The following is a 16545-nucleotide window of genomic DNA, read 5'->3' as shown; positions in this document are numbered from 1 at the left end:
TAAAAAATACCACATTTCGTAGACTTCTACCTGGAAGACTGGCTTTTAATAGTTGGTTTCTTATTGTTTTAGCTGTCACTGATCCGTTTAATTCAATTTTGAGTTCTCTTAAACAAAGAAATTCTTTTTTCTTACATTTTCCCACCAATAATGTATTAAAACGAGAAGAAGTTTATCTTTTTCTTTATTTTGTTTCTTCTTTAGGCGTGAATGTAAAGTTTACAACTTTTATTCTTTGAACAGTTTATGATTTTCACAATTTCAACCATCGTTTTTCCAACTTGTCTAAGTTTTTTCATTACGTCGAGGTCAAAGGGAGTATAATGTATTCCATGATCCATATTTATTAAAGCTGTATTGGATAGACTCAACCTTCCCTCTTTTTCGGATGTGGAACTGCAACGACAAAATATGATAAGCTAATTTAATTCCGACCTTAACAGCATTGTACAATAGGGAATAAAAAACAGCGTGGAATTTAATGCTATAAAAACCCAATGCTGTCTTGTATCGTTAAAGCGAGATACACCCCCCTTGCCATTATCCATAGATGGCACTTGTATGGAGGAGACTGAACATCTCAATATTCTCTGTATTTGTATCACCAACCACCTTTTGTTGACCGATCACATACGTGATGTCGCCAAAAATTCCACAAGATGTTTGGGCGTCTAAGGCAATCCAAGAAGTTTTTCTCAAGACTTATATACGTCCAAAGCTTGAGTATAACTCCCATATCTGGACTGGTGCTCCTGTAACTTACTTAAGCCTATTGGATAGTATTAAAAGTAGAGCATTTAAATTGATTGGTGATATTACCATCATAAGATCATTTACTGCGCTTGAAAATCGTCGAAATGTGTCCTATCTCACCCTCTTTTACCATTATTTTAACGGTTTATGCTCTAAAGAAATTCAGTTGCATTCCTCCCCTTAAACAGTTCAACCGTACTACTCGCACTTTTAGGAATACCCTCGACCCCAACTTCAAGTATTAGTTCTTTAGCCGTACTACGCGAATGTGGAATGCCTTGCCCAGCCGTTGCAATATTCAGGAATGCAAAACCAATGTGCACCGACACCTCCTTTCAACTCCTCTCTCCCTTTCCTAGAGCTCACACTGTGTCTACATAATAACTGTAGTAGTATCCCCTTGACTGTGCGCTTATATTAAAAAAAATCGTATATAAATGCTTCTCTGAACTTTTTCAATAAATATTTTTACTTAATTTAGTACATAGAAGATTGCAAAAGTCCAAAGTTTTTCAAACTTTGAGCTCAAATATTTCTTACCTAGACTAACTAGAGGGCTGAAATGTATTAAATTTGTGAATCAGAGCAATTTTACAAACAAATTATTAGCAAAGATTATTTTATTTTTATATTAAAAATAGCTTTTTATTAATAATACTTTGTTACATCAAATTTCACACTTTTTTGTACTCATCCCTCATTCCAAAAATGCTTATGAGTACTAAAATGTATGGCAATTCTCTTCACATTGGCATGTTTTCAAGCTGTACTTGCATTCTCACATAGGAGTCTCGATAAATCCTATTACTGTAAGTAGACAAAAATAAAAAATTTGAATTAGATGTTTTTATAAGTCTCTTTAAATAACTATGAACCCTAAAATAGATTGATAAGTTAGGTAGTCACCGAGAACTTTTAACTTCGCATAGGACATTTTTGTAACCAATTTGATTTGTCAATTGAATATTTTAACACTACTCGCTGTTTCAAAGTCCTTAGAATCTATGTAAAGGACTTAATTCGGAATACAATATTATATCTCTATATCTCAAGAACCAGTAAAGATATCCCATTCTAGTAATTAATAGATTCTTATTCAATTTTGGTTTATTTATGCCACTAGTTTCAATTAAAAAATATTTTTGAAACCCCCAATTATAATTTACTTATTTACACCTCACAAATCAAATAAAAATAAAATAAATAAATTAAAAAAAAAATAAAAAAAATATTTTAAATTACCAATTGGCCTGGATTTCCATCTTCTAATCAGCTCGACAGTTTCACAAAGACACTTAGCATAGCGTAGTGTTTCGACTCATGTAGGCCATTGAAACCCCAGCGAACATCAACATCTGACAGTGAAACGTCATCGGTCGGTCGTCAAAAAAGTGTCCGGGTCTCTACCTTTTTTTGCGAACATCCCTGCTCCAGAACCGTATATCCTATCCACACAAAATGGAAGTAAAACAACAGAAACATTAAAAAAGAGGAAAGGTTGAAAAAAAAACAATCTCATTTTTTATATTAAGTGAATAAAGTCATTCAGTTAATTAGTCAAAGAATGTATATGTAGCTGTGAACAATTTAACAACACAGGCAAACAATACCAGGACAATTAATAAACGGAGCGCCAGCAATGAAAACTTTCAAAAGGATTGCACAATGCACAGTGTGCTTCTTCCTTAAAAAGGTTCACATTTGTAACTTATACAGTTTTTATTTTTATTATATATAGCAGACGTAAAATCAAAAGAAGAGCTACATTCTCTTACTTGTTACAGGCCGTTTGAAGTGGCATACAACTTCCTCAGTTGTATAGCCAAAGCAGTATCCTGCAGCTTTATATACTGTGAGTCGCCACAGAGCACCACTAACATAGCTCACGGCGAAAAGTATACAACTCTCTTACCCGAGAAAGATTCGCTTCACCAAGAACGTTTAACTGCTTTTATAACAGACTCTTACTTCATACACACCTATAGTCCAGAAACCCACTTCCCTTAGCAGGCCAACTATTTACACTTTAATTAGAACAATTTATATTCAGAGACGTTTTTTTTGTAAAATGTCCGTAATTTCCACTTTGCCTGAAGTTTTAAACTATGATTTGCTGTGTGTTGTATTTATTGTTCGGTTATTTTTGTATTTCAATCATTTACTTGGAAATGCTTAGCACATGAATGTAGAGTGAAGAGTCACACTGATGCACTCGGAAGTCTTTCTAGAAATAGAAAATTGAGGACAGAATTATTATACTAGAATTGTAACCTTAAGGAAACAGCTTGTTTGAGGATTTCTCCAATCGGATTAAAATTGACCGAAAATTCTTCAATCTTTAGGCAACCAAGTTGACCGAAGAAATAGGAAGAGCAAAACTAAGTCTTTGAGTCTGGTTCCTAAAGACCATATGACACACCAAAAAGGATAATAAACAACATACGCAGGAAAAAAATTTACTTATGTATGTCAAATCGGCATGTTTCGTATCATCACATCTTGCGTACAAATAATATAGAGAGTGCAACTTGAGGCATTGTGAATCTGAATAGTGCGATGTGTTTTTGCATTTGTGTATGCAATGTTTCTTTGCATTTAAAAATCCCAGTTTAAATTATATACACATTTCTTATAATTTAAAATAATGTTCATCTAGTCAAGGTTCTTTAGCCCTAGATCAAAACCCATATTTGGAGTGGACTTTTTGTAGTCTGGGTGCAGGGCTTACTGTTTTAAATTTAAAGATATTTTATGCAATGAAAGTCTTTTAACATTTTTAACATTTTATTTTATTCGCTTATAGTTAAATAGAATAACAGAAAACTTTTATCAAACGTCTATTTAACACATTTCCACAAATATTATCAATCATGTAAGGCATAGTGCGATACACCACTTTGCGAAGAATTTTAGCGTTAAATGAAGCTCCAAAAAATCATAGCACTAAGTCAGCTTAACCCTGCAGTTGTCGCGCGGATTACTATTGTAATCCACTCATACAAAATGGAGTATTTCTAAGAAACTAGTGGTGGGGATTTTTCGTCTATTTTAGTATTTACAGTTAAATAGATAGAACAATTGGTTAAGTTTACTTAATATAACATGTAATTATATTTTAAAGCCAAAATAAATTTGAAAAAATTAAAGCATTTTGTTTTTATTCTAATTTTAAATGCATTACATATGTAAACCACGCTACGACTGGTGTAACATTTTGGTGCGCGACGACTGCAGGGTTAAAGACAAGTGTTGAAATTATGAATTTTGAGTTTACAATAAATTCCCGTTTTTATCTGCGAAAGCCCAAAATTTTTCTATAGTCGTTTTCATAAAACGACTTTCTTGATTGTAATAAATGGTTTTCATTTTAATCTTATACATATAAACATATAAATACGTACATAATTATAATGTTGGAAAAAACAATAGAATCAAGCTTCGTGTTCATTCTTTTTAACACAGAAAAAGGTTTTTGTGAAGAGCAGGAAAATAAAAACTACACATAACATATAGATTTTTAACAACTTATTGCTTAATTGCAACAATTTTTTTTAAATATGATATTGGGAAACAATGATAAAAAATTGAATTGTGATTATTATATTGCTTCCTCCTGGAAACAATAATATAAACAAAGTAAGAATGGTTCTCTTTTTGTAGGGAGAAAGTAACATAACGGCAAAAGTATTTAAAATTCTTTGAGTATTTTGCAGTGGCACGCTTACTATTAATAACTGCCTCCACTGTTCGCCCCATCGAATTCACTAATTCGAAACATGTCTCTACGGTTTGTAGTTTTAACCAAAACTCGTCTTTCTTTTTGGTTTACAATCTCCGATCTTTCGCTTTAGGATGCCCCATAGGGGCAGGGCGGGGAATTGCGATGGCCATTCCATAGCACTAATTTTGTTTTGGTTATTATTTATTTATTTGTATTTGTTAGTCAATTTTGAGGAGTGCTTCGGGTCATTATCCTGCATGAACTCCCATTTGATTAGCACCTGCTCTTCAGTTAATGTAAGCGTAGCTGATGTAAGATGTGGACATAATCCACATCGCACATCTTACCTTTGTTCCAAAATATTGGACCTTCACCAGATGAAAGTACCATTAAATCATTATATTCCTACCACCGTGCTCCACTGTTTCTTTGCGTATTTTGAGTTAAACTTCTTGTCTTTTGACCTTCTCACATACATTTTTAAATCGCAAATAAACAAGTTGATCTTCGTTTCATTTCGACCACAAAACGTTATTCCAATAAAAACAGTGTAATTGTTTTCAAAGGGATGTCTATATCATGTTTTGATTGGTTAAAAAATAATACATTTCGTGGACTTCTACCCGGAAGACCGGCTTTTAATAGTTGTTTTTTTATTGTTTTAGCTGTCACTGATCCGTATAATTCAATTTTGAGTTCTCTTAAAGAAAGAAATTCTTTTGCCTTACATTTTCCCACCAATAATGTAAAAAAAAAAGAGGCTGGGATGCGACCCACACTGATAACTTCCCATCCCGTCTGTCGATTTGTCTTGCTTAAAAGTTTGTCTACATGTACTCGTATCAATTTTACCAAATTTGCGTACTATTTTTTGTAGATTTTATTTTTTATGAAAAAACTTTATGAAAATTACTGAAAATTAAAAACAATATTTTCTGTGAAATAAAATAAGTTTGAAGCCAATATTTTTAATTTTTGAAAAGCTATTTGAACCGAAAGTAAATTTTTACCAAGTTTTAGTATTGTTTTTTTTTAGAGTTTTATTTTTTGTAAAAAAAACTGTCAATTTGAATTTTTTAAAAATTTTAATAAATGTTGAAAATAATATTTCTTATAAGATAAAAATAGTTTGAAGCCAATATTTAAAATTTTTGAAGAGATATTTGAGTCAAAAGACAATTTTAATAAATAAAAAATAATATTTCTTATAAGATAAAATTAGTTTGAAGCCAATATTTAAAATTTTTGAAGAGATATTTGAGTCAAAAGACAATTTTTACCAACTTTTAAACATTTTTTTTAGGTTTTTATTTTTTGTAAAAAAAACCTGTCAATTCGATTTTTCTCAAAATTTTACCGAATGTTGAAAACAATATTTCTTATAAGATAAAATTAGTTTGAAGCCATTATTTCAAAGTTTTGAAAAGATATTTGAGTCGAAAATCTATTTTTACCAACTTTTAATAATTTTTTTTCGGTTTTTAATTTTTTGTAAAAAAACTGTAAGTTCGATTTTATTCAAAATTTTATTGCATGTTGACAACAATATTTTTTGAAAGATAAAAGTGAATTTAAGCCAATATCTAAAACTTTTTAAAAGATATTTGAGTCGAAAATCAATTTTTACAAACTTTTATTAATTTTTTTTTAGGTTTTTATTTTTTGTAAAAAAACTGTCAATTTGATTTTTTTCAAAATTTGATTGAATGTTGAAAACAATATTTGTTATAAGATAAAATAATTTTTAAGCCTAAATTTCAAGTTTTTGAAAAGATATTTGAATCGATATTCAATTTTTACCAACTTTGAGTAATGTTTTTTTTAAATTTTTATTTTTTATAAAAAAAACTGTCAATTCGATTTTTCTCAAAATTTTGTCAGATTTCGAAAACATTCTTCTCCGTTGCTCAAAATTGTTTTGGAGATGAAATTATATTTTAGTCGTTAAATTTTGGAGGTGACAAATTTTTTTTTTCAGTTTTTTTGATTTATAAAAAAAACCGTTAGATAGATTTTTTTCAAAAAATATACGTCTTTGAGATCACGTTACAATATATTATATAAAATTTAATTCAAGTCTCTAACGTTTTTGGTTCGTAAGAGATTTAGGGTTAACCAAAATTTTCACCTTTTTTTTAAACTGCTATGGTAAAAAAACCACCCACGCAATTTTCTTGAGAGCCCTTTCTGCATCTTTCTGCCTTATTATCTGTATAACAAAATTTATTTGAAGTTGATATCTCTTCTGGTTCTTGAGCTATGGACAACGAAAAAATCGTCGCGAACGTACGGACGTATGGACGTACGGACGTACGGACATACGGACGTACGAACGTACGTACACACGCACGCACAGACATCTTTCTAAAAATCTTTTATTTCGACTATATTGACCTTGAAACGTCGAGAAATGTCAACATTTTCAATTTGACAAATCGGACCCATTACAATAACTTCCTATGGGAAGTTAACGAGAAGAAGTTTATCTATTTCTTTATATTGTTTCTTCTTTTGACGTGAATGTAAAGTTTAAAAGAATAACAGTTAAAGTACATAGATTGTTTCTAATATTTTTTCCAGAAGAAATCATCTTTGGCCTCGAACTTTTTACCGTTAAGTGAAAACAAAAAGTTATTTCACAAACCAATTTTGCCATTTGAGAGCATTATTAGGAACGATTAAAATATAGAAAGACTAATGAGTAATGACAGAAGACTTAATTGAAATATTTTGTACATTTGATGAAGACACTTGTTTATATTATTTTTTCCAACTCTGTATACATATTATCTTTTCAACATCGTTTTCATGAAACCCTCCTTCATTGGATTAGTAATTACCTTTTGAATCGTTCAATACAAGTTGTATTGGATAGATTCAAGCCTTCCCTCTTCTTCGGATGTGGAACTGCACCGACAAAATAGGATAAGCTAATTTAATTCCGACCTTAACAGCTTTGTACAATAGGGAATAAAAAACTGCTTGAAATTTAATGCTATGAAAACCCAATGCTGTCTTGTATCGTTTTAACGAGATATAGCCCCTTGCCACTATCCATAGATGGCACTTGTATCCAGGAGACTGAACATCTCGATATTCTCGGTATGTGTATCACCAACCACCTTTTGTGGAACGTTCACATTCGTGATGTCGCCAAAAATTCCACAAGATGATTGAGCTTCTAAGGCAATCCAAGAAGTTTTTCTCAAGGCTTATATACGTCCAAAGCTTGAGTATAACTCCCATATCTGGACTGGTGCTACTGCAACTTAATTAAGCTTCTTGGGTAGCATTGAACGTAGAGCATTTAAATTGATTGGTGATATTACCATCATAAGAACATTTACTGCGCTTGAACATGGTCGTAATGTGTCTTGTCTCACCCTCTTTTACCATTATTTTAATGGTTTATGCTCTCATGAAATAGTCAGTTGCATTCCTCCCCTTAAACAGTTCAACCGTACTACTCGCACTTTTAGGAATGCTCATGAATATACCCTCGACCCCAACTTCAAGTATTAGTTCTTTAGCCGTACTACGCGAATGTGGAATGCCTTCCCCAGCCATTGCAATATTCAGGAATTCAAAACCAATGTGCACCGACACCTCGTTTCAACTCCTCTCTCCCTTTCCTAGTGCTCACACTGTGTCTACATAATAACTGTAGTATTATCCCCTTGACTGTGCGCTTATATTAAAAAAAAAATCGTATATAAATGCTTCTCTGAACCTTTTCAATAAATATTTTTACTTAATTTAGTACATAGTAGATTGCAAAAGTCCAAAGTTTTTCAAACTTTGAGCTCAAATAAGTCTTACCTAGAATAACTAGAGCAATTTTACAAACAAATTACTAGCAAAGATCATTTTATTTTTATATTAAGAATAGCTTTTTATTAATAATACTTTGTTACATCAAATTTCACACTTTCTTGTACTCATCCCTCATTCCAAAAATGCTTATGAGTACTAAAATGTATGGCAATTCTCTTCGCATTGGCATGTTTTCAAGCTGTACTTGCATTCTCACATAGGAGTCTCGATAAATCCTCTTCCTGTAAGTAGACAAAAATAAAAAAATTGAATTAGATGTTTTTATAAGTCTCTTTAAATAACTATGAACCCTAAAATAGATTGATAGGTTAGGTAGTCACCGAGAACTTTAAACTTCCCATAGGAAATTTTTGTAACCGATTCGATTTGTCAATTGAATATTTTATCATTACTCGCTGTTTCAAAGTACCTATAGAATCTATGTCAAGGACTTAATTCGGAATACAACATTAGTCGTCAATATCTCAAGAACCAGTAAAGATATCCCATTCTAGTAATTAATAGATTCTTATTCAATTTTGGTTTGTTTAAGCCACTTGTTTCAATTAAAAAATATTTTTGTTCCCCCCAATAAGAATTTACTTATTTACACCTCACATATCAAATAAAAATAAAATAAATAAATTTAAAAAAACTGAAAAATATTTTAAATTACCAATTGGCCTGGATGCATATATCAAGTCATCCGGCACGACACCTATTTCCATCTTCTAATCAGCTTGACAGTTTCACAAAGACACTTAGCAAAGCGTAGTGTCCGGGCTTCTTCCTTTTTTTGCGAACATCCCTGCTCCAGAACCGTGTATCCTATCCACACAAAATGGAAGAAAAACAACAGAAACATTAAAAAAGAGGAAAGAATGAAAAAAAAACAATCTCATTTTTTATATTAAGTGAATAAAGTCATTCAGTTAATTAGTCAAAGAATGTATATGTAGCTGTGAACAATTTAACAACACAGGCAAACAATACCAGGACAATTAATAAACGGAGCGCCAGCAATGAAAACTTCCCAAAGGATTGCACAATGCACAGTGTGCTTCTTCCTTAAAAAGGTTCACATTTGTAACTTATACAGTTTTTAGTTTATTATAGCAGACGTAAAATCAAAAGAAGAGCTACATTCTCTTACTTGTTACAGGAGCTCATTGGTGCTATGCAGGCCGTTTGAAGTGGCATACAACTTCCTCAGTTGTATAGCCAAAGCAGTATCCTGCAGCTTTATATACTGTGAGTCGCCACAGAGCACCACTAACATAGCTCACGGCGAAAAATATACAACTCTCTTACCCGAGAAAGATTAGCTTCACCAAGAACGTTTAACTGCTTTTATAACAGACTCTTACTTCATACACACCTATAGTCCAGAAACCCACTTCCCTTAGCAGGCCAACTATTTACACTTTAATTAGAACAATTTATATTCAGAGACGTTTTTTTGTAGAGTGTCCGCAGTTTCCACTTTGCCTGAAGTTTTAAACTATGATTTGCTGTGTGTTGTATTTATTGTTCGGTTATTTTTGTATTTCAATCATTTACCTGGAAATGCTTAGCACATGAATGTAACCTTAGGGAAGCAGCTTGTTTGATGATCTCTCTAATCGTATTAAAATTGGCCTCTAAAATATCAAAAGGACTATGTGTCACACTATTTTATTTTATATTTTTAAGTTTTTTAATATTTGAATTCATGTCATTGAAAAGTTTAAACAAAATTGATAATTATTAGAAGAAAATTGACAAAAAAGTTAAACGTCTTTCGGCACCCCATATGTCGGATGCCTTACCTCACATAAAACATTCAAATAAGTGATTAATGTCAATTGCTTTTTGTATAAAATATTACAGTAGAAACACATTAACAATTCACCAAAAATACTTCAATCTGAAGGTAACCAAGTTGACCGAAGAAATAGGAAGAGCAAAACAAAAGTCTTTTAGTCCGGTTCCTAAAGACCATATGACCCACCATACGGATAATAAACAACATGCGCAGGAAAAAAATGAACTTATTTCAAATCAGCGTGTTTCGTATCATAACATCCTGCATACAAATAATAAAGAGAGTGCAACTTGAGGCATTGTGAATCTGAATAGTGCGATGTGTTTTTTTTCTATTCAGCTTTACAAAAGACTTCATCTTATCGATACACCAGGCAGTAAACAAAAATAAAGATTCTTCACAATCTCCACATATCTAATCTTAATTATTTATTTATCAGAGGAAACCGTTTCAATAATTCACTTTTTTAAACCTTTAAAAGTGAAAATATTGAATTGAAGTAAACGTAAGAAATACAGAAAACAGAGAACTTATAAAAACAATGAAGATGGGAATAAATAGAAGAAAATACCCTTAACGTATAGCCAAACGATTACAAGGAACTTAGGTCTGGAGGAAGGCTCGTGGATGTCAGTCATCATCGTTATAGTACCTTACATTTCGAAGCTTAAGTTCTGGAACGGAAAACGGGTGTAAATCTAAATTTATTTCCGCCATAAATCCAACCTGTATAAACTGTCAGTCTTAATTCATTTCTGTGTCGATGCCTATACAAATAGAAATGCTCAGGCTCTGCAGATCTGTAATGGCTGGCTGGTGATGGTAATTTTATTTTTATACTCATCCCTCGCTGTTCGTTACTATACGCATGGGTTTTGATTTTCAATCTTTTCTCTTTCGCTTGTGAAAGTTTATTGATCGGAAATGTAAACGTTATGAATTTATAATCCCATTCATCCAAACGATACTTATGCTAAAATGGTAAGACGATACTTTATACTCTTCCAACCCATATTTGGGTGCAAAATAGGGTGGGCTTTACAAGATTTGTCTGGACTTAAATGTCGCTTAAAGGCTATGAAAAAAGTTAGAAAATACAGTTAGCTATAGATGAGTGGCATACATTTAATATGTGGTGGTCTTTCTATGGTTTCCTTACTACTTATTGATCTTTAAAAGACGTCAACTGGGCGCCATTCTATTTATTTTTGTCTTTTTTTATAGTCAAAAGTCTTCTTCAACATAATTTCACCACTGAAGAGCCCAATAGTGCAAAACTGTACATATAATCTTGCTAATCTCACTAAATCGATTCAAGTTTGGATGAAACTAAACACAATTTTCTCATGCACTTTTGCATGTTTATAGGTCATTAAGTTCTATAGCGTTATGTTTTTCTCCAAGGAAATTGAAATAAATGTCGACTGGATGTCAAAGGACACAAAGCTTGGAAAATATTCGCTTCTCAAAGCTCAACTATTTATGGATAAGAAAGTCATTAGGGTCTTCACGAGTTTGTGAAGAGTATGGGATAGTGTGTAACTATACTTATACTGCAGGAGGATGATTGCTATCGGGCTCTTTTTACAGCAATTGTTTGATAATAGGAATCATTTTACTTTGAAGAGAAATACCTTTAATAAAAGGAATAGTTTAAGTTTGTGAAACAAATGGACACACTTTGTATTTGGTGTTTTAGTCACCGTTGTTTTGGAAACGTTTATCATTTCCTTTTCAAGGTTAACAAGTGGTCCAAGAACATAGCCTTACACAAATAAGTTTTTCGTTCAGGAAAGAGGGCAATTTTATGTCGTGCGCCATAAGTTATATTTGTACTCAAGAAATATCAAGTGGTTACTTGCAATTATCGATTTTACTTTTTGTATTAATTCGATGTTACTTCATCCTTGGCCTTAAGAAATAAAGTACTGTTAAATTAAAATATAGACAAATTTGTTAAGATTCAATCAAATAAAAAAGAAAAGATGAACTGCATGTAACATTTTGCATTAAACTGTTTTGTTAAATTTGGTCAAAGGATTATTCTTTTTGGATTCCCACAGCTTAAATAGAATTAAAGTAAGGATTGTAATATCTACAACATTTTTTAAAGGATTTCGCAAAGACGGTAAACACAAAAACTTAACCTCATACATGACTTACAATTAACAAGTTTTCTTTGTCTCTATTTTTTCTCAAAGCCCACTTAGACATTGCACATGTTTTATAAATTAATTTATCATATTTAAAAAATCAAAGAATGTCTAAAAAAGAAAATTTCTAGGAAAACATTAAATCGTAAATTCACTTGAATTTGACATTGAGCACCCACATGCTTCTTACAAATAATCGTTTTTTAATTGGAATTCTCAACGCTTCTCAATTGGATTATTTTTATATTTTCCATCAAAAGATTATGCAACTGTTAACCCGATTACATGTTCTAGACAAGAACTCAGTTAAAAACATCTTATAAATGCTTACGAGAAAACGAATTCAAACATTAAAAGACTAAGCATATACTCATAAAATAATTATTAAAGAAATTAGTAGAATGCCTTTTCTGCTTATATACTCGTATATCTATATACTTTGGATCTATAAAGTCTGGTTTTTGTTTGTACATTTGTATGGGCTATCTGCCATGTATACATGACATACAGAGTTAGAAAAAAAAAATAGAAACAAGCTTGGTGCTCATTCTTTTCAACACATAAAGAGGTATTTTTGAAGATTAGGAAAATAAAACTACATAGATAGATTTTTGACAATTTATCTATATATATAAAAATCAATGCCACTTTTCGTTGTAATGTTATAACAAAACAATGCCTTTACCGCTTTGGCTAATTTTGGTCTCGAATTACTCGTGGAAGCGCAGAGACGGTTTATACGTAGAAAAATTTTTAAAAAAATCTTGAAAAGGTGTAAAATCAACATCTTTCTATACTTCTAAATACAAGCAATTTGTACTAATACTTAGAGAAAGCCCGATTTGTTAATTACCCTGGAAATGAAGAACGAAGCTGTAATAATAATTGAAGATATGTGTCTAACGATTGTTAGTAAAGCATTAGCATAGCACAATTGGGTATGACCGCACCAAATCGTGAGATACATGATTTTTTTCATCATGAATTGCAACGTGAGCAGGAGTTCAATTCTAATGATTTAAGTTTATTTGTAGAATCGAATATAACCAAATTGAATATTCAACAGAAAACGTGTATGACACAATCATGCAAGCCGTTTCCAAGAATACAGGATTATATTTCATGCACCTGGTGGTATAGGCAAAACTATCTTTGTATCATTGATTTTAGCGACTATTCGATCGGAACAGAAAATTGCATTGGCACTTGTATCTTCGGGAATTGCTGTTATTATTATTAGAAGAGATGATGCGAATCGTAACGTACCTCTGAATAGTGAACGCTACCGTGAGATGATATTCAACTTATTTTTGCCCAAAATGCAAGAGCTTCACTTGCATGACATGTGTTTTCAACAAGACGGTGCCATATGCCAAACAACACGAGCACCAATGGACTTATTGAGAGGCGAGTTCGGTGAACATTTTTTTTCACGTTCGGGACCAGTTAATTGGCCGCCTAGATGCTGCAATCTAACGCTAACTATTTTTTGTGGAGCTATATTAAAGCTCATGTATATATAGACAAGTTCGCTTCAATTGACGCATTGGAAGTTAACATTGAAGCATTTATTCGTGAGATACAGGCCGAAATGTTGGAAAAAGTATGCCAAAACTGGACTTAGTGGCGCAGTCAAGGTCAACATTTGCATGAAATAATCTTTAAACATAAAATTATATGGACCGTTCTATCGATTCAAATAAAGATTTTATGCATATTTTTGAATTGTTTTTTTTTGAAAAACTTTCCTATGGCTTTTAAAAATCACCTTATATAAATAATACAAAAATACATATATGCGTAATATTGTTTAAATCTTTACCAAACTGTGATTGATGCGACTTCAATTTAGCATAAGGCCATCTTTACACAAAGTTATGAACGAAAATCCCTATTCGAATTTTGAATGCTCATATCTCCGTAAGTTTGCCTTCTGTAGAGCCCAAAGTTTTTCAAACTTTTAACTCAAATATTTCTTACCTAGACCAGCGCTGAAATGTATTTAATTTGTGAATCAGAACAATTCTACGAAAAAGTATTAGCAAAGATTCATGTTCAAGATGTAACTTTGTCAAAATGTATATCTGTGCCTGTGTATGAAGTACATATACACAAAATTATGTTATTTTTATTTTAAAAATAGCTTTTTATTAATAATACTTTGTTACATCAAATTTTACATTTTTTTGTACTCTTGTCTCATTCCAAAAATGCTAATGAGTACTAAAAAGTGTGACAATTTCCTATTCAAATTGGCATGTTTTAAAGCTTTTCTTACATTCTCACATACGAATAAATCCTATTCCTATAAGTAAATAAAAATAAAAATGTTGAATTGGATGTTTTTATAAACCTCTTTAAATAAATATATGAATCTTAAAATAGATTGATAGTCACCGAAAACTTTTAACTTCCATAGGTAATTTTTGTAACGGGTCATTCATCGAGGAACTTATATATTTTCAGTTCATTTATGATTACCTAAGGCGCATATAGCTGGGATTATATAAAAATTAGGTGGTTATGAAATACTACGGTTTTAAAAATAAAAGTTTCCATTTAAATATTAATATCTTGAAAGAACGTTTTATTGTAAAATAATGTCTTGGCAAAGAATTCCCAAACATACAAAGGAGATAAACAATAAGTGCCCAATTACAGGGCCAATCATATACAATATGTTGTACAAAACAAGCAATTTAATGATATTTTGTTTTTATTTTTGGTGTGTTATATCTCCGGTTAAAAGGTTGTTGAAGATCCAACACAATCTGAAACACTTAATAAGTAATACAAAAAAATATTAGCAATCTTTTCTACCAATTAATTTGTGCACCAAAAATATAAACAAGAAATCTAGTTGCTTTAGTTTTGGCCAACACTGTATAAACGAGTAGATTTACATTTTATTCGTATTGCTAACCCACTCAACTGAGTTCATAAAATGCTTTATTCACATCGAAATTCTCATGAGCTGTACAGTTGCTATCTATGTATGTACCCTATTGCTTCTGCTGTGTATGTCTGGTAGTCTGCTGAAATTTTGAATATGTGGGCCGGTTAACGAAAGTAGTTGGGTTATATCCAAGAGATTTAAGGTTATATTTACAAGTAAATTTTGTGAGACTCCAAAGAATTTTATTTGCAACTCAGACAGAGTTGCTCTTCTCTCCTGTCCACTCAAATCCGAATTGAAAATTGAAAATACCCACTGTCGTCGTCACTCTAAGCTTACTAGCTTATACCAGTATATTCATCAATTTGTTTTATTTTTTGTATCACTCTGCATTTCCACATTTGGCATAGAAAAGAAAACAGAATATGAATGCAAAACGATCACAGTTTTTCTTGTTTTGCTATGCCTTTATTCCTTGTTAGGAAATTCTGCAAGCTGCACAGCATAAATCCTTCCAAAAAATCACTTTTTGAATGGTCAGAAAGACTTGGTAATAAAATGAATTACATAACCGTTCCTAGGAAGGTTATGAACAGAGACGTTCAACCTGTTTTATAAAAAACAATCACTTTTTGCAGTAAGGTAATGTTACTACACATACCTACAAATTAGGCTTTCAAAAAAAAATTCAAAAGAGGCCTTTGTTCTTAAACATTTTAACCTTAATAATGTTCGTCTTTCTAAAATTGATCTCAGAAAGTTGTTGAGATTTAAACATTTGCATAAAAAGAAATGCAACACTCGGGCGTATACGCACTTTATCTTCATGTTCGAGAAGTCTGCATTGTATATACATATCTATAATGTTAGCCAAGATTTGTTTTTAAAAAAAGTTTGTGTCACCCCTTTGAAAAAAAATTCCGGCACGGCCTGTGCTTCACTCTTCAAACATTATACACTATCAGCAAATAAATATAGCCTTACTTGATTGAAAAAGAGTGTCTGGAAAAAAGACACTAACAAAACATGGATACCAAATTTAACATCCCTCTGTCGAAAACTGTGTATCTCGCAAATCTGTAGGTTAATTGTTTGATAGACATTTACTATCACTTGATGTAACTTCACTGCCCTTTGATTGGTGTAAGTATTTTGACACTATAAAAACAGTTCAAAACAATTTTTTTTAACAATTCTTATATAAGAAAAAATATTGCTTGGATTTGACTGGACAGACAACAATATCAGAAGACATAGATGTTGATTATTTTGGTGAAATGGGAGGATAGCTAATGGATTACAGAAGTGTGAGGAAAGGGAAATCGATGGACCGTACAGGATAGTTCATGCATCTGTGCATGTTTATCGTAGAAATAGGGTTGAAGCAAATTTCATTGTCCATTCA

General features: G+C 31.7%; 1 long non-coding RNA gene across 1 annotated transcript in view; it reads right to left on the bottom strand.

The window, feature by feature from the left end:
- Positions 1–1408: 1408 nt before the first annotated feature.
- Positions 1409–16545, bottom strand: part of LOC129941338 (uncharacterized) — a 29419-nt gene continuing 14282 nt past the window's right edge. The window contains exons 2-3 of the long non-coding RNA XR_008780850.1: positions 1996–2198; positions 1409–1560 (exon numbers count right to left, since the gene is read on the bottom strand). This is a non-coding gene — a long non-coding RNA (uncharacterized LOC129941338). The remainder of the gene's footprint in view (positions 1561–1995; positions 2199–16545) is intronic.

This window comes from Eupeodes corollae, chromosome 1 (genome assembly GCF_945859685.1).
Source record: "Eupeodes corollae chromosome 1, idEupCoro1.1, whole genome shotgun sequence".
In the NCBI taxonomy this organism is placed as follows: domain Eukaryota; kingdom Metazoa; phylum Arthropoda; class Insecta; order Diptera; family Syrphidae; genus Eupeodes; species Eupeodes corollae.
The sequence above is the reverse complement of the archived record's forward strand: the minus strand, read 5'-3'. Positions and strand labels throughout refer to the sequence as shown.